The sequence below is a fragment of the Gorilla gorilla genome, chromosome 4 (genome assembly GCF_029281585.2).
Source record: "Gorilla gorilla gorilla isolate KB3781 chromosome 4, NHGRI_mGorGor1-v2.1_pri, whole genome shotgun sequence".
In the NCBI taxonomy this organism is placed as follows: domain Eukaryota; kingdom Metazoa; phylum Chordata; class Mammalia; order Primates; family Hominidae; genus Gorilla; species Gorilla gorilla.
The window spans coordinates 174,842,515-174,861,676 of NC_073228.2; the positions used below are offsets into that span (position 1 = coordinate 174,842,515).

At 36.0% G+C, this 19,162-nt stretch overlaps 1 protein-coding gene across 5 annotated transcripts in view; it reads left to right on the plus strand.

The window, feature by feature from the left end:
* Nucleotides 1-19,162, plus strand: part of RANBP17 (RAN binding protein 17) — a 428,680-nt gene that overhangs the window by 161,176 nt on the left and 248,342 nt on the right. The gene's annotated exons all lie outside the window — the stretch shown is intronic.

Below are 19,162 nucleotides of genomic sequence, written 5' to 3' on the forward strand. Positions count from 1 at the left end.
GGGCACCAACCTGATGCCCGTAGGATTGCTCCTATATTGGGTATCTGCCAACCGCTGTTGGAGGGTCTCACCCAGTTGGGTGGCACAGGGATGTGGACCCATTTAATGAAGCACTTTGTCCCTTGGTGGTGGGGTGTGCTTCACTGGGGGAAACCCACTCATCTGGGCTGCCTGGATTCCTCAGAACTACGAGGAGGAAAGGCTAAGTCTGCTGGTCCGCAAAGACTGCGGCCATCCTTCCCCCTAGGGGCTCAGGCCCAGGGAGATCCAGGTTCTGTCCCTGACCCTCTGGCTGGAGTTACAGAGTTCCTGCAGGGGAACCCCACCCAGTGAGGAAGGATGGGTTAGAGTCAAGCCTGAAAAGGCACTCTGACCACAGTCTGCCACAGCTGGTGTGTTGGGCTGTGGGAGACATGTCTTCGTACCAAGCCTTCCAGCCTCCCTAGTCCCAGGAGGGGAAAAGTGCAGCCTGGAGCTATACAGAGGGATGCTGCCTTCTCCTGCCCAGGGAACTTAGCGTGTTAGGCAGTTGTGAGTCCCAGTGCTGTCTCATACCCCTCCCACAAGGAGCTCAAATGGCTTAGACAGCAGGCAACCGCAGCTATGGTGCTGGTTGCCCCTCCCCCTGGAAGCTTGGTAGGCTTAAGCAGATTCCAGCTGAGAGGTGGTTGAGAATCTGTAGGGCTCTGGGGTTGGGATGCTAGCCCCAGTGGTGTGGTTTTGTGAGTGAGATCATCCAATCCATGGGTTGCACAGTTCTGTGGAAAAAGCACAGTTTCCCTTGCTGGGTAGCATGCTCATTCACTGCCTCCCTTCACTGGTGGGAGGGGGCTCCCCTGCCCCATGTGGCTCAGATGGGCCACTGCACCACATTGTTCTTCCTTCCTCCCTGGATCACACCAGCCTCCTAGTCAGTTCTGATGAGAGAACCTGGATACCTTGGTTGCCAGTGAAGGATTCACATGCCTATTATAGTTCTTTTTGATGGGACCCTCTGAACACCGCTGTTCTGTTTCTAGTTGGCCATCTTGGCCCTGCCCCCAATATGCATCTTTATCTACTTCCTCAATGGTATTACAGTACTTCACTTCTAATGTAAGACTTTTATAACTTTTATACTTCTGTCCTTTGTACTATTGTTCTTATAGATTTTACATCTACATCAAACCTGTCAAAACATTATTATTTTTTAATTGCCTATTAAGAAATTGAACAGTGAGAGGAAAATTTTTGTCACATGTGTGCTATTTACACTTCTTTTCTTTGTATAGATCTAAATTTTGATGTGATATCCTTTTTATTTTCTATTTGAAAAACTCTTTAACATATAGTACAGATTTGATGAAAAATGGATTCTCTCATCTACTTTTTTTCTAGGTGAAAAATTTATTTTCTCCTTAATTTTGAAAGACATTTTCACTGGGTATAAAATTCCAGTTTGGCATTTTGTTTTTCTTTCAGCTATTTAAAAATGTATTCCACTGTCATCTGGCTTTCATAGTTTCTGACAAGAAGTCTGTGGCAATTCCAGAACTCTACCCTGAAAGAACAAGTTACCTTAGACTCTGAACTCTTATCTCTGTCTTCTCAACTCAGTGAAATTTCTGTACTTTACTTAGGATCCTGCCTTTTTCTCTGTAGTTTGGAATGCTCACCTTATTTTCTGTCTCATACATTCTAGTCCTTCACTGGCTGTTTGCTCTTGGATCAAAAGTGTTACTTCATATATTTAATCCAGTTTTTTGTTGTTGCAAAAATCAAGAGAGTAAATCTGGACCCTGTTACTGTATCATAGCTAGAATAACATGTTCTTTATTTCAGAAAGTTAAAAAATAAATATTCATTGAATCCACTAGGAACGACATTCCTTCTTTAGATGCTAGAATTATAAAAACATTAACTGTATAGGCTTGGTCTCTAGTGTCATGAAATTTGCATTCCATTGGAATCAGAAACATTTAATAACTATGCAAATCAAAAAGGTAATTTAAGATAATAGAGAATCTGTGAAGACAGTACTGCAGGATGGTATGATAGAGTAATGGGGGAAAGAGTATACTTTAAATAGGAAAAACATGAAATTGCTGAGGTGGTAATATTTGACTTTAGCCTTGTAATAAAAAACAGGAATTGACAGACTGTGGTCTGAGGGCCAGTGTCTGTTTTGTAAATAAGGTTTTATGGGAATACAGCCACAGTCATTCTTTTACATATTGTCTATAGCTGCTTTGTAACAATAATGGCAAAGTTGAGTAGTTGGACCATAAGCCTAAAATATTTACTATCTGGTCTTTTCAGAAAAAATTTGCCAATCCTTAACATAAAAGAAGCACACCATTTGCTGATTGAGCTGAGATCACCACTGACTACATTACTTATAAACCTGGTATATACTTTCTATCCTTATTCAACATAATCAACCACTTACTCCTTCTAGAAATCGTTTCTTCTTTTTCTTAGCTTGTCTGATACCATGTTCTTTTGTTTTATTTTCTAATCTCTGTAGTAACTTCTTCTCAGCTTCTTTAGTCTAATAGTTTTCCTGAATCTGATCTTTAGTGTTACAGTATATTAGGGCTAGGTTTCATGTCTGTCTTCTCCCTTTTTTTTTTTCTTAAATAGCATCATGCACTCCTGTGTCTTCAATTACTGTCTATTTCCTCATGACTTCCAAATACATATCTCTAGCTAGGCCTGTCTTCTGAATTTTAAACCTATGTCTCCAACTATCTACATGACATTCATCAATCTAAATTCAATAGGTTATAAACAGAATTCATGATATCCTCTGAAAAAGCTGCTTTACCTTTATATTTCTCTCTTTCAGTAAATGGCATTTATTGCTTATGTCAGTAATCTGGAATTCATCAGTGTAACCAATCAGTCATTAAGACCTTTCAAAATTCTCCCTTCTATGTATTTGATTGTTTATAGTTCTTTCTGTGCTTCTATATTCCTAGTCCAAGCTGCCTTTCCATGACCTCTGTGGTAACTTCCTGTTTGTCTCCACATATCCATTCTCAAAGTGGTTCATTGGACACCATAGCCAGAGTTACTGTAAATGAAAATCAGTGGCTTCCCAGTGTTTTTAGGATAAAGATCAAAGTCTTTTCCATGGTTTATAGAGTCCACTGAAGAAACTGTCCTCCCTAGCTTTATGCTATACCATTTTCCTTTTTCTAGGTAATCTGGCATTCTTTTACTTCCTCAATTCTCCAAATGTTTTATTAGGGTCTTTGCATGTATTGTTTCTTTCTTGCATGGAATGGCTGTTTTCTTTCTTCTTTGCTTACTTAATTCCTGTTTTCTCTAGGCAGCCTTCCCTCACCCTCACTCCCTCCTCTTAGGTTCTCATATTATTTTGTCCTTAGTCCTTTTTTTTTCTTTTTTTCTTTTTTTTTTTTTTGAGACAGAATATCACTGTTACCCAGGCTGGAGTGCAGTGATGTGATTGTAGCTCACTGCAGCCCTGAATTCCTGAGTTTAAGCAATTCTCCGTGCCAAAGCCTCCCAAGTAGCTGGGACTACAGGTACATGCCCAAGTAATTGTTGTTGTTGTTGTTTTCAGTACATTTTTTTGTAAAGACAAGATCTTGCTATGTTGTCCAGCCATGTCTTGAACTCCTAGCCTCAAGTGATCCTCCTGCCTCGGTCTCCCGATATTCTGGGATTGCAGACATGAGCCACTGTGCCCAGCCTATCCTTAGTCTTAAGTGCACTTATTACATCTGTGATTAATCACAACTATAATTAATGTAATTATTTGTCTTCCTCACAAAACTGTAAACTCCATAACAGAAGGCTTTGTGTCTGTGTTGTTCACCATTGCATTGACAGCACCAAGCACATTTTCTGATACTAAATATTTGTGAAATGAAATAATAAAGGAGTATATTATGTCTTTTAATTATCACAAAACCCCTGTAATTTATTATTTCTCTTTGGGAGGCTTTTAAATTGCTTGGGAGAAATTTGGTAAAGAATAATTGTAATAGCTGCCATTTATTGAGAACCTTCCATGTGCTTGCTGTTCACTAGGCTACATACACAATCTTATTTTAACCCTTACAACACCCTTACAATGTAGTTAATTTTATTCCCATTTTTATGTGGGGAAACAGGCTCAGGGAAGGTATTTCACTTGCTCAGTGTACACAGTTAGTGACAGAGCCGTGATTCAAACCTAATTGATCTTTCTCTATATGCTCTTATACTCTACCACTGTATGTTGCTGCCTTCTAACCAGATAGTTACTGCGAAAACTCCTGGAATTTCTAATTTTATCACAAGGCTCCCACTATATTTTCCCCCTTTTCATTCCTTTAACAGAAGAGTTTAAAGTTAGTATCTAGACATACCAGCTTATATATTCATTAATAATTTATATTCACACAATGATTGTAGAAATGTGAGTGTTTCTTAGATTACCAAACATCTGTGAAATCGTGAAGGAGTATTGAAATTTAGTAATTTGGTTTGGATCTTTGAAGATATTCTGTAGAATTGTTTTCCAAAAGTTACAACTGGTTTACAGTTTTTTTCTTAATTGCCATTAACAAGTTTTGACCCTGAGATGAGAAATTATTCACAAATTTCAAATAAATACTGGCATGCTTCATATTTTCTCTACTTTAGGACAGGGGTCCCCAACCCCCAGGCCACAGGTTGGTACTGGTTTGTGACCTGTTAGGACCTGGACTACATGGCAGGAGGTGAGCGGTGCGTGAGAAGCATTACTGCCTGAGCTCCACCTCCTGTCAGCGACGGCATTAGATTCTCATAGGAGGACGGACCTTATTGGGAACACACACAAGAGATCTAGGTTGCGGACTCCTCATGAGACTCTAATGCCTATGATCTGAGGTGGGACAGTTTTATCCTGAAGCTCCCCCACTCTCCGTCCAGGGAAAAATTTGGTCCCTTGTGCCAAAAACATTGGGGACCTCTGCTTTAGAACATGCAGTAAAACTTGAATGGATTATTTAACAGTTTGTTTCTTTAATGAATTTATCACATAAAATCAGGCATTGCTTTGAAAAAGTGCAGTTTATTTCACTCTTACTGCGTGGTTCCAGATTGTTAAAGATTCAGCTACTTTAAAGCAGTGTCTTAAAGAATTAATTTTTGTCCTTTCAGCATTGGCAGATTCATTTTTGTCATGGAACATCTTATCTCCTTATGATGGTTTTGAAGTATTAATATAGGTGGAATTACCTATGATAGTTTGGTGGAACTAAACTCTTTGTCACTTTTTCTATTTGTGAGATTTGCAGATAGTATTGTAGCTTTTTTCTGAAATTTTTTGTTTTGCAACGTGCCTTCGTAAGAAACTCATCGATTTGTATATTTAAAAAGAGGCTGTAAAGCATTTGAACTAGCCCCAGTAGGATCATATTATAATTAGTAATAATAATAATATTAATGTCACCAGGGCTTGCATAACAATTCATAATAATTGTCTTTACACTTAAGTTTAACTACTAAACTTTGTAGCCTAATATAGTGATTTTTATCACAATGATAAACTTTTTTATTTACCTCTTGAACTGTATGTAAGAACAGAGACCAGTAGACCTAGTTTTTCCTGGTTATTTTGTAGAATGGGAATTGGGAACTGGAATTGAGGAAGTGATTTCAATTTCATGTAAATTTTTCTGCTATTAATTAGTTGGCCTATTAAATTTTTAGAGTAGCTATTGAACTTTTGCAACCAGTTTTATTCTGAGTACTTTATTAAAGTATCATCTGTTAGCTTTTCATATCATCTCACCATATTATCTTACTGAGGTAAAATGGAATTTTTTGCTTACTGATTTTTTACATAAGAATTAAGTGATACCCATACATACCAATAACATTGAAATTCCAGGCTTTCCCATGAAGGAAAACAGTTAAATTAATGCTACATTTATAAGGCACTACAAAAAAAAAAGCACTAAATAAATTTTTAATTTAAAAATCCAAAATTAATAGTGGTGATGGGGGGTGGAATAGACATTGTAGAATCCTAATACTAATTAATGTTGTTCATATGTGTAAGAAAGACACATTATATTTTAAAATATAGATTCTAATACTGAAAGAAAAAAATCATCAGTTTTGGAGATGAAACGCATTTTTAGGAATCTTATATGGAAACTTCAGTAAGGACATTTTTATACCAGTGGAAAACCTGATTGGAACACATTAGAGACATATTAGGCACTGTTGTTTGGAATGCCAGATAAGTTAAACTCTGTGAAGATATATATTCTTATAAATCACTGCTAGCATAGCTGTAATATGTGAAGATAATTTATTAATTTGGACTGATGCTGAATGTAGACATCTTCCGTATCTAACCTTAAGCATTTAAAAAAATATTTTAGGACTAATTATTTTGTCCAAAAAAGCAATCTTTTGATTATTGATCTTCATAGAATTGATTTGTAAGGTGTCATGATCAATTGTGGTTAGCATCTTTATTATTATATCCATTCCAAGATAATTTTAGGCTTTTGATACCTTGATACCTTTGTCTCTTCCAACTTTTGCAGAGACTTTCCTTGCTTGCATACGGAGAAGAGCTAGTAGCTAATGAAGAATGTGCAAACCTGCCTTTTTTCCCTCTCCTAAGAAAGGAGAATTCATCCACTGCCACTGTACCTTTTTTTTCTTTTCTTTTTTGTCTTGCACAGAAGACAGACATCTTCCTGTGAAGGGCTTGTGGCAAACCTATCCAACTCGGGTTTCTTCTTCCTTGAGAACGATCTGATTCATCATCATCTGAACCAGGGATCACAGTCTAAGGTCCAGGTGAGGGCAAGTCAGTCTATATGTTAAGCCAGTTCTTTTCTGGTCAGGTAAGTCATACTCAGGCACGAACTCACTCAGCATCAGTCAGCCTTAGTTTTTTAAAAGTTTCCTAGTCCCCAGAGAGATAATGCAATTTATCTATTCATTTATTCTAGGATGCACCTAAACTATTGATGATTAATCACCTTATTAAATGATTCCATTCTGTGTATAATGTGATCATTTTCAACACACTTGTTCATCTTAAATTCCAGAACTCTTAAAAGGAGTATATGTGTGGGGTGAGAGGGAGAAAAGTACTGAAACAGATAGGTATTTCTAGCTGCAATTTTAATACTTATCCTTATCTTCATTTTTATTTTATGCGTAAGAGTTTAGAGCAACTTAAAATCGGCCTAGAATATATGATCTTATACCTTCGTAATTTTAATAACGTTTAATTATGTTTATAGATGGCTTGGAACCAGAAGCTGATTGAGAATATTAGAGCTAACATTTGCACTCATGGTCATCACGGAGGTCTTTGTTGGCTTGCCATGAATTCTTTCCTTTAATGTCAAAATGACTAAGACAGAGACAAGAATTTTCCTGTTCTGTATCCCACTTCTATATGCTAGTAATAAGAAACTTCTGATTGTGCCTCAGGCAAGTGGTCATAGCTAATTGAAATCCAGTTTTGTACCTTGATGCTATCTTACAACTTGGGAAGTAAATTAGGTCTGTGGCTATGAGGCTATTTTCTGGACAAAATAGCCTCTTATTTTTCAAAAAAATTTTTTTATTTGAGGAAAAAAATCTACATGTATTCTGACATTTATAATCCTTCAAAATGCACTTGGGCATTATGTGAAATTTGTTTTATAGGTGGCCATTTTAAGTAAATTAGTTTAAGTCTTACGAAACATTAATTTGTTTCATCATGATAATGACATTGTGTGCATTTGGTTGTGAAGAAAACAGAAGTAGTACTTTAATATACCTTGTCTCTGACTTTCACCCACACATAGCAGATATGAATAAATTGGGCATTTATTTCTCCTATTGGCTAATTTTCCAAGTGACTCTTAAGTTATGAACTGAAGTTAATATACTTCAGTGAGTTTGCTACAGTAATGACTCCTGGTCACTAGGAAGAAGAGAGATTGTCTTCCTCTGAAATTTTTCCAACCATGAAGGTAAATGGGTTATAAGAATACTGTTGGCTTCTTGAGATACATTGTTTTGTGTTTATTATTCAAAAACATCTATACTAGTTTTGAGCAAGAGAACATTTCTTTGGCTGGAAAGGCAACTTTTTAAAGCACTCATTATTTGGAACCATGTTACTGTTGGAACCTAAATAAAGTAGTTATTTACTTGAGTCTATATTAGGACAACTAAGTTAGTATGGACTTAGAAATTGTTGGGTACAAACCCTGTGTTTCTATCTCGTTATGTTTGTGTAATATGTGCAGAAGAATCAAAATATTTATTGGGTGTTTTAAAATGTCTCCTGTGGTATCTCTCTTGAACAGAAAAGCCATTTATTTAATTCTGCTTCAGATTCTAGTAGAAAATTATTTCCCACTAGATCATAAGTGTTTTAAGATGATTAGGTTCGTGTATGTGCATTGTATGAGTATGTAAACATATCCTAACCCAATTTTATAGATATATAAAGTAATTTAAATATTTAGAAATCTCAACATTAAACCAAGAATGTCATCCACATTAAAGTGTGTATTAAATATTTGAATCTGTATTGTAATGAACTCAGTAGGCATGTTTCAAAGACTTAGGAAGTAGCACAGATTTCCATTATGCTCTTGGGCTGGGCAAGTCAATTACATCCTCAAAGGGTTGTAATTTTGTAGAAATTAGCAGACTACAAAGGATACTTGATGGTTGTATCTGACTGGCTTTGGAAATGCTTACATTTCTAAGACTGTGAATTTTTAAATAATCTTTCCTACTTTTTTTCCTACTTTTATCCTTCTTGTATGTTTTTGTAACCAGTAGTTTTTTAGGTAGACACATATGTGAACTTTAAACATTTCCATATTTATAGTTAGTGTAATTATTACAACATCTGTTTCAATATATGAATGAACTAAAATTTGGAAACTTAAAAGATCAGTTTTTAGTCTTTAAAACATTAGAGCAGGATGAGCTCTTAATCATCTACACAAAGATTTACAGGCTTTAAATATGTAGATTTAGATTATCTGTGATAGCATTTTCATTCTATACCAGTTAATGCATTTCAGAGACATGTGGTGTGTGTATTAAGGGACGTGCTAGCTGATTGTACCTTACTGTAAGCAAAACAAAATTATAAAAGCAGATTTGTTATGAAAAATAAGAAATCAATGATTTCCAAAATCAAAAATGTGACTTTCGGACTATTCTGTGTGTTGTTGATCTGCCAACAACACAAGAGTATGCCAACAAGAGCATACTGCTGACCCCACCACAAGCTTTACCTGTTAAGTAAAATATGTTGTGTTTGGAATTTAGCATAGCCTAGAGCCAGGCATTATGGAGATGATATGCTGAAATTGGGGTTTCTTTTCTTCATTCTCCCTTTCCAGTTAGGATTTGATTGCATTACTGTAATAAACATTAACATTGAAATCATGTTTTAAATTTCTTCATGTTCATTTTCTGGCCTCTGTAAGACACACACAGAAAAGACCAGTGAATGCCATTTCATCTAAGAAGCTCTTTAAATGCATCCAAGATGCCAGAAATAACCCTTTCATACCTCCTGAGTAGTAGCAACATGCAATGGTATAGGAAGAAATATTCCACCTAGCTTTTCTTTTGGTGATGTCTTGCCATTAACTCATAAAAATGTATATCCTACTATTATCTCTACCATACCTTCATGTCATTGGTTAGATTGCCTGATGGCTACTAATGTCTCAAGTTAATAGCCACAGAATATTTCAGAAAGGTGGCGTCCACTTTATAAAATGTGTCTATGATTGCTAAAGTCTTATTTGGCTAGAAACAACTAAATTTAGTTGACCGAGTAAAATTGTATATTCTTAGAATATGTCACTTAAAACAAACAAATAGTGATTTACTTTCAGTTCTGAAAATATTTAGAAGGATTTGTTATCTCTTGCAGACCTTCCTGCAGACTACTAATGGGATGAACACAATATATCACTTTTATAATAGTGAGCTATTAAAGGCAAGCATAAAGCAGTCTGAAGCCCATAAGTGCTGCCAACAGCTCCTGCTTTAATGAATTCCCTTTTAGATGTCCATTAAATGCTCATGGCAAATGTACTCATAATGGAAATGGCAAATCTAAATGGGTAGATATGAATAATCCATGGAGTTTAAATTCTGTTTATGATCATCTTCACATTTAGTTTTCAAGACAACGCAGTTTAGTTTTCATTACAGTTTGGAATAAAGAGGACAGGGAGTAATTGATTGCTTCAAGCAGATTAAAATCAATGGTTTTCTTTTCAAAGAACCGGTTCAATGCAGTAATTCCAACTTTAAACATTGATTTAGAGGACTCAACACAAAATGTTTTGTGCTGTGTGAACTTTTATATAGGAAGACTAATATTAATTTTATTCCCCTATATATCTGTATAGTGAAATATAGAGGTTGTTAGTAACATGTGCATGACTTAATAGTGATCTATATTAAGTCATTTTGATATTATTGCAGTCATATAATGAATCAATGAGATTCCCGTCATCACTGTAATACTGTTTGTAACCCATTAGCACAGAGAAATTACAGCCCATCATACATCATTACTGTGATTGAGGCTTTATTACCATATTCTCAAATTGCTTGCTTGCTATAAAACTAAATAGACACAAGACAACTATAGGTAGAGTAGAGACTGCGCATTATTGTGCTACAGTAATGAGGGATTATTGTACCATAATGGGTTGAAACTTATGAGGAAAATAAACTTGGCAGTAATAGAAAACTGGAGACTCTTTTTACATTTGTTTTTATTACTTTAAAGGTCAAATATATTTGTTATGCTCAGGTTATTGTTTATGTATTACATGAATCATAGCCTTTTAATATTTTCTAAAGATTTTTTTCACCCCCACCCCCAATTGTATCCTTTCAAAGTCTGTGGCCTGATGCACTTTGAATGCTTAGGACTGGACTTGGAATCTGCATTTTTCCTGTTGTGAGATGAGACGTTTTACTGCTACTAAGCCTACCATTTCTGAGGGTGGGTAGAACGCTTTAAACTTTAGGCTATTTTCAGCATACTATACATTTTATTTACAGTGTGGATAGGCCGGTGGTCTTCAGGCTCTTCAGTTGAAATAAATGTATTAATGCAGCAATATTCTAAGCAATGAATACAGGCTTAAAATATGGAACTGTCTAGGGCCTGATTGTAAAAGACTTTTGATGTTTCAAAGATGAAAATAGAAAAAATATACTGCTTCCATATTAAAGAAGAAAATCCTACGACAGTAGAACTTATTGTAGTTATAACCTGGGACCATGCTGTCCTCTTTGGAAGAATATGTTGCCTTTTCTAACTTTAGAGGTTATTGTTGCTTTGGCTAAAAATTTATATGTAAAGTGTTTTATAATCATGAACATATGCTAATTTCTGGGTTTTGTTTTATATTATTATTTTTATTTATTTATTTAGTGTTATTTTTGAGAGACAGATCTCACTGTTGCCCATGCTGGAGGGTAGTGGCACTATAACTAGAACTTATTAAATTGTGCATATGTTCATTCACTCTCTGTTGAGTCTTGTTTATGAGTTATAACATTGAGAGCATAATATGAACAATGTAAAGCCCAGGGTACTGACTTTGGAGATAAGATTGCATGGATTTAAAGTTCTCGGTGCAGAGTGGTTTTCTGATCTCAATCTCATTGTGATTTGATACCACGACAATTTAAATATCAAACAATGACCCATCTGGGCAACATAGTGAGACTCTGTCTCTGCTAAAAATAAAAATAAAATATGAGCTGGGCATGGTGGCGCATTCCTGTAGTCTCAGCTTCTCAGGAGACTGAAACAGGAGGATCATTTGAGCCCAGGAGTTCGAGGCTCTAGTGAACCCTGATGGGGCCACTGCAGCCCAGCCTGGGCAAGAGTGAGACCTGTCTCTAAAAAATAATAATAAATGAATGAATAAATATCAAATAATAATATAAAATGAAAGCCAGAAATTAGCATATGTTCATGATTATGAAACACTTTACATATAAATACTTTGCCAAAGCAATAGTAACCTCTTGTTAACTTAGAAAAGGCAACATATTCTTCCAAAGAGGACAGCTTGGTCCCAGGTTGTAATTACAAGCCACTTACACATTACTCTTAGGGTTATCATATGTAATTACCACCCCCTTTGTAAAGCATATATTTTATTTATAACACATACTGTAGTTGTAGTGGTATAAAACCTGAATGCTTGCTTACCAAAGAACTGCAATGAGACATGCTGCATAAAAGGAAAGCTTAGAATTGGCTGAGGGGACTATGCCTAAATGATGCCCCAGCCAACTCTACCTAGTATATTCTTCAATGAAGAAAACTGTAAAACATCCTAATCCACCAACTTCTTTCCATGCTTGCCAGAGTATATAGCCACTTTGAATTACATGAATGTTTTTGTGACTCGGTTCATTTCATCACTTCATGGGAGCACCTTCCGTGTTAAAAACAGATGCAGTGCAAAAGCAGAAAGCCAGAAATAATAGTGAGAGGCAAAGTTAGAGAAAGGTGCATTTTAAATCTTTAAAATCCTCTGTGACTTTTTCCTGCCCAGCATCTTTTGGGGGAAAAAGAGAGAACATGAATAAATTAAAGGTTTTTTTCTTTCTTTGCTTTTTTGAGACAAGGTCTCACTCTCTTTCCCAGGCTGGAGTGCAGTGTTGCCATCATGGCTCACGGCTCCTGGCAGCTTCAACCTCCAGGCTCAAGTGACCCTCCTGCCTCAGCCTCCTGAGAACTGGGACCATAGGTATGAGCCACCACAGGTTTGTTTTTTTTTTTAATAGGTTGGACATATGGCTATAAATAAAAAATAAGAAAATTTAAAAAGAGTAAGTGCTAAGAAGAAAAATAAAATGAAATTATAAGTATAAGAAATGCTAGATGGGGTTGTTATATGTATGGTTTTTTGTAGAAGGCCTTTCTGATAAGATGGCATTTAAGGAAAAATCTAAATAAAGTGCAGGACAAGCCAAGATATTTATCTATGGTAAAAAATATCCCAGGAACAGTGAATGTAAGTGTTCTGAGAGAGAAGCATATTTGATGTGTATGCAGAACAGCAAGACTGCTATGGCTCAGCAGATAAAGGGGGAAACATAAGAAATTAAACATGATACCTTAGTAATTTTTTAAATGAATTTAATAACATTAAAGTTTTTCTGTGTGGTTAGGTTTTTGCTATTAGAGAGGTGGTTCTAAGTCAAATGATGCTTCTAATATCTTTCTTAATATATTGGATATGACCTTGTTTTTTAAGTATTTAAATATGCTTGAACATGTTAACCCGATCATGTATCTTTTGTGGAGATCTAGAGGTTTTTTTTTTGTTGTTTTTTAGGGTTTTTTTTTTTTTTTTTTATGATACAGGCTTTATTATCTTCCCCATTTTGCAGATGAGAACACTGAGGCATTTACCCAGTGGCTCATAAGCTGGTAGGTGCTAAAGCCAGGAATCAAATTCAGAAAGTGTAGCCCAGATTCTGAACTTTTAGCCATTGTTTGCACTGTTTGTTTCTTTTTTTGTTTTTTTTTTAAGTAATTTCAACTTTTATTTTAGATTCAGGATATGTGTGCAGGTTTGTTCCATGGGTATACTGTATAATGCTGAGGTTTGGGATACACTACAACCCGTCACCAAGGTAGAGAGCATAGTACCCAGTAGGTTTTCTTTTCTTTCTTTCTTTCTTTGAGACAGAGTCTTGCCCTCTTGCCAAGGCTGAAGTGCAGTGGTGTGATCTCAGCTCACTAAATCTCCACCTCCCAGTCTTAAGCAGTTCTTGTGCCTCAGCCTCCCGAGTAGCTGGGACTGTAGGTGTGTTCTTCCATGCCGAACTAATTTTTGTATTTTTACAAAATACAAAATACAACAAAATATTCAAGCTATTTTATTGGCCAAACTGGTGTCGAACTCCTGGCCTCAAGTGATCCAGCCACCTTGGCCTCCCAAAGTGCTAGGATTACAGGTGTGAGCCACCTCTGTGCCTCTCCCCAGTGTCTCTTGTTGCTGTCTTTATGTCCATGAGTACTCAGTTTTTAGCTCCCACTTATAAGTGATAACATGCGATATTTGGTTTTCTTTTCCTGTGTTAATTCACTTAAGATAATGGCCTCCATCTGCATCCATGTTGCTGCAGAGGTCACAATTTCCTTCTTTTTTATGGTTGCATAGTAGTCTATGGTGTATATATGCTACCTTTTCCTTTTGTTCTTACAATTTTCTATCTTTTTCTTTATAATTTCAGCATTTATTTTTAGATGTTGGGGGTACATATGCAGGTTTATTACATGGGTATATTGCATGATGCTGAGGTTTGGAGTACGATTGAACCCATCACCCTGGAAGTGAGCATAGTACCCATAGTTAGTTTTTCAACCCTTTCTCCCTCTAGCAGTCCACTGTGTCTCTTGTTGCCATCTGTATGTTCATGGGTACCCACTATTTAGCTACCACTTGCAAGTAATAACATGTGGTATTTGTTTTTCTGTTCCTGTGTTGATTTGTTTAGGATAATGGCCTCCAGCTGCATCCATGTTACTGCAGAGGACATGATTTCATTCTTTTTTATGGCTGTGTGGTATTCCATGGTGTATATGTACTATATTTTCTTTACCCTGTCCACCATTGATGAACATCTAGATTGATTCCACGTCATTGCTATTGTGAATAGTGCTGCAGTGAACATATGAGTACATGTGTTTTTTTGATAGAACAATTCATTTTCTTTTGGATATATGCCCAGTAATAGGATTGCTGGGCCAAATGGTAGTTCTGTTTCAAGTTCTTTGAGAAATCCCAAGGTACTTTCCACAGTAGCTGAATTAATACACGTTCCCCCCAACAGTGTATAAGCGTTCCCTTATCTCTGCAGCTTTGCCAGCATCTATTGTTTTTTTTTTCTTTTTTGACTTTTTAATAATAGCCATCCTGACTGGTATGCAATGGTATCTTACTGTAATTTTGATTTTCATTTCTCTGATGGTTAGTGATGTGGAGTATTGTTTCATGTGTTTGTTGGCTGCTTATATGTCTTCTTTTGAGAAGTGTTGATTCATGTCCTTTGCCTGCATTTTAATGGAGCTGTTTTTTGCTTGCTGAATTGTTTACATTTGTCATAAAGTTTGGATATTAGACTTCTGTTGTATGTATAGGTTTTTCTCTCATTCTGTAGATTGTCTATTTACTCTGTTGATAGCTTCTTTTGCTGTGCAGAATCTCTATAGTTTCATTAGGTTCCATTTGTCAGTTGTTTCTGTTACGATCGCTTTTGAGGACATAAACATAAATTCTTTCCCATGACTGATGTCCAGAATGATGTTTCCTAGGTTTTCTTCTAGGATTCTTATAGTTTGAGGTCTTATATTAAAATCTGTTAATCTGTCGAGTTAATTTTTGTATATAATATATACAGCTACATATAGCTAGCCAACTATCCCAGAACCACTTATTCAATAGGAAGTCCTTTCCCGATTGCTTATTTTTGTTGACCTTGTTGAAGATCAGATGTCTGTAGGTGTGTAGCTTTACTTCTGGCTCCTCTATTCTGTTCCATTGGTCTATGCATCTGTTTTTGTACCATTAACATGCTGTTTTGGTTACTGTAGCCTTATAGTGTAGTTTGAAGTTGGGTAATGTGATGAATGCCTCCAGATTTGTTCTTTTTGTTCAGGATTGCTTCGGCTATTCAGGCTCTTTTTGTTCTGTATGAATTTTAGAACAGTTTTTTTTACTTCCGTGAAAAAATGGCATGGTAGTTTGACAGGAATAGTGTTGAATCTATAGATTGCTTTGGACAGTGTGGCCATTTTAACAATATTGATTCCTCCAATCCATGAGCATGCAATGTTTCTCCATTTGTTTGTGTCATCTGATTTCTTTCAACAGTGTTTTGGAATTCTCCTTGTAGAAATCTTTACCTTTTTGTTTAGATGTATTCTTAGGTATTGTGTATGTGTGTGTGTATGTGTGTGTGTGCACACGTGCGCAGCAATTATAAATGTGATTTTATTCTTGATTTGTCTCTCAGCTTCAATATTATTGGTATATAGAAATGCTAGTAACTTTTTGTACATTAATTTTTGTATCCTGAAACTTCACTGAAGTTGTTTATCAGTTCTAGGAGCCTTTTGACAGACTTAAGGGTTTTTTTCAGGTATGCAATCATATTGTTGGCCAAGAGAGATAGTTTGACTTCTTTTCCTATTTGCATGCCTTTTATTTCATTCTCTTGCCTGAATGCCGTGGCGAGGGCTTCCAGTACTATGTTGAATAGGGTGGTGAAAGTGGGCATCCTTGTCTTGTTCCAGTTCTCAAGGGGAATGCTTCCAGCTTTTGCCCATTCTGTATCATGTCGGGTATGGGTTTGTCATAGATGGCTTTTATTATTTTGAGGTATGATCCTTTGATGCCTAGTTTGTTGAGGGTTTTTATCATAATGGTAAGTTGGATTTTATTGAAAGTTTTTTCCACATCTATTGAGATGATTTTATTGAAAGTTTTTTCCACATCTATTGAGATGATTTGTTTACATGGTGAATCATATTTATTGATTTGCATATGTTGAACCAACTTTGCTTCCCAGGAATGAAGCTTACTTGTTCCTGGTGAATTAATTGTTGATGTGCTGCTGGATTCAGTTTGCTTGTATATTGTCGAGGATTTTTGTGTCTATGTTCATCATGGGTATTGACTTGTAGTTTTCTTTTTTCATTGTGTCTTTGCCGGGATGTACCACATTTTCTTTATCCATTCCACCATTTATGGGCACCTAGATTAATTCTATGTCTTTGCTTTTGTGAATAGTGCCGTGATGAACATGCAAGTGTATGTGTCTTTTTAGTAAAATGATTTCTTTTCTTTTGGTTATATACCCCGTAATGGGATTGCTAGGTCCAATGGTAATTCTGATTTAAGTTCCTTGAGAAATCTCCACACTGTGGAGACAGTGCCTGTAATTTATCTTCCTACCAACAGTGTGTAAGAGTTCCTTTTTCTCTACAGCCTTGCTAGCATCTGTTGTTGGTTTGTTTTTTGTTTTTTGTTTTTTTTTTGCTTTTTAATAATAACTATTCTGACTGGTGTGACATGGTTTTGATTTGCTTCTCTCTGATGATTAGTGATGTTGAACATTTTTTTCATATCCTTGTTGCTACCTGTATGTCTTCTTCTGAAAAGTGTCTGTTCATGTCTTTTGTCTATTTTTTTAATGAGATGTATTTGTTTTTGTTTTTGTTTTTTTTTTTGCTTATTGAATTAAGTTCCTAATAGATTGTGGATATTAGACCTTTGTTGGATGCATAGTTCACAAATATTTCCTCCCGGTTTATAGATTGCCTGTTTGTTGATGGTTACTTTTGCTGTGTAGAAACTCTTTAATTAGTTCCCATTTGTCAATATTTGTTTTGTTGATTTGATAGACTGCTAGCTAGACTAAGAAAGAAAAAAGAGAGAAGATCCAAATAAGTACAATCATAAATGACAAAGATGACATTACATCTGATCCCAGAAAAATACAAAGGATTCTCAGAGACTATTATGAACACCCCTGTGCACACAAACTTAGAAAATCTAGAGGAAATGGACTAATTCCTGGAAACAAAATCTTCCAAGTTTGTATCAGGAAGAAATTGAAGCCCTGAACAGACCAATATTGACATTTGAAATTGAATCAGTAATAAAAAAACCTACCAACCAATAAAAGCCCCAGATCAGATGGATTCACAGCCAAATTCTACCACATGTACATAGAAGTACAAACACTACCGAAACTATTCCAAAAAATCGAGGAGGAAGTGCTCCTCCCTAACTCATTCCATGAAGTCAGCATCAGCCTGGTACCAAAACCTGGCAAGGACACGACAAAAAAAACTACAGGCCAGTATCTCTGATGAACATGGACAAAAAAAATCCCCCCAAAAATACTAGCAATCCACATCTAGCATCATATCAAAAAGTTAGTTCACCATAATCAAGTAGACTTCATTCCTGGGATGCAAGGTTGTTTCAACATAATGCAAATCAATAAATGTGATTCACCACTTAAACAGAATGAAAAACCATATAATCATTTCAATAGATGGGGAAAAAGCTTTTGATTTTTGTTCTTGATAAGATATGACAGAAAGTCTCAGAGTCAGAGCCAGGGACTTTCTTAAATAATTTTAGAGCTTTTAGTTGTAAAATGTCTTTGTTTTTACTGCTGGCATAAATAGGTTTTCCATTTATTTCTAGCACTCAGTAAAAACATATTATTTAATTTACTGGCTCTTCCAATGTAGTATATGAGTCTGCTAAAGTTTGTGAAGTCTTGTTCTTTTATTTATTTAGGTTGCTGACAAGTGGAAATAGGTGAGATACGAAGTTTTGGGGATTTTAATCCTGTAGAAGGGGTCCTTGAATTGAAAAAAAGTTTTGAGAACCAGTTGCCTTCTTCCCAGGCAGAAGATGGAGCAGAGGTCCCAAACATGGTAAAACTGAGGTAGAAAAGAAGACCTTAGGAGAAGCTTGAGGTTCAAAGAGAGGGAATAAGTTAAAAATGTAAAAAGTTAACTTTTGAAACAGAGAAGAGGAAACTAGTGAAGAGGGAATTCTTCCTCACTGCATTCTGCATTAGTTACCTATTGCCGCAGAACAAATTACCCCTAAACTTAGAAGTTTTAGGAAAAATCATATTCTATTTCACAGACTTCCTGAGGCACAGGAATTTCGGAATGGCTTAGCTGAGTAGTTCTCACTTAAGGTCTTTTATGAGGTTTCAGTCAAAATGTTGATCCAGGGCTGAAAATTCTGAAAACTTGACTGGGGTTGGAAGGTCAGCTTGCAGAATGGCTTGCTCGCGTAACTGTTAACAGAAGGCCTCATCAGTTCTAGCCTGTTGTTGACAGGAGGCCTCACCTCCTTGCCACATGAAGCCCTCCATAGGGCTGCTTGATTGTCCCCATGATATGGCAGCTAATTTCCCCAAAGTGAGTGATGCAAGAGAGAGGGTGGGAAAGCTACTGTAAAAATTGGGGGTCATGTTATTAATTATTTGTTATTTATTTATTATTACTATTAAGCAGTAATTGATAGCACTCATTTTCTTCATTTATATTGTGATTCCTCATTGTTTTTGATCATCTCAGGGCACAAAATAACAATCTCCCAAA